This window comes from Clinocottus analis, unplaced genomic scaffold (genome assembly GCF_023055335.1).
Source record: "Clinocottus analis isolate CAN_PGR_092001 unplaced genomic scaffold, fCliAna1.0.p SCAF_14, whole genome shotgun sequence".
Lineage (NCBI taxonomy): Eukaryota > Metazoa > Chordata > Actinopteri > Perciformes > Cottidae > Clinocottus > Clinocottus analis.
Window position 1 is genome coordinate 15,478,915 of NW_027175865.1, and position 545 is coordinate 15,479,459.

General features: G+C 45.7%; 1 protein-coding gene across 2 annotated transcripts in view; it reads right to left on the minus strand.

Moving 5' to 3' along the window:
* Window positions 1-361: 361 nt before the first annotated feature.
* Window positions 362-545, minus strand: part of trit1 (tRNA isopentenyltransferase 1) — a 30,631-nt gene continuing 30,447 nt past the window's right edge. For both annotated transcript variants that reach the window (XM_068575546.1, XM_068575545.1), the window contains exon 11: window positions 362-545. This exon is cut by the window's right edge and continues 832 nt beyond it. The gene's annotated coding sequence lies outside the window, so the exon portion shown is untranslated.

Here is a 545-nt window from a genome sequence, read left to right on the forward strand (position 1 = left end):
GTGGTTTAGCAGCAGTCAGGCGCACCTTGGTTTGACACGCCGCTGGATAAACAAAGACCGGCAAACGCTCTGTCTCTTCACAGCCGGTTCAACGGACAACGGCACCAATCAGGTGACGGGGTATTAACGCACAAAGAGCCAGAGGAACACAATGACGGTAAAAGCACGGTGGCCGCACACTTTCTTTTGTGCTGCGTAAGCGCGCCGCTGACGGACACGCAGGTAAAGACTGCTGCCGAGGACGAATCAGGTTTTTTCTCTCTTTTTTTCACTTCAGTGACACAAAACACATCCAGTAAAATGTCTCAGATGTTTAAAACACTTTTTGGTTTTATTGGAAAAAGAAGAAAGAAGTGCAGGATGGTTCAAGGCGAAGTCAAGACAAAGAAACTTAAACCATGAAACGCTAACGGAGAAAATCTGGAGGCTGCATGAGGATGAAAGTTGATTTAAAAAATAAAGCTCTTGTATCATAAAAAGTTGTGAAAGCTTTTCAGGCCGCAGCGAAAGCCTCATCTGGAATCTTGAACTGTCCTGACCTCCAA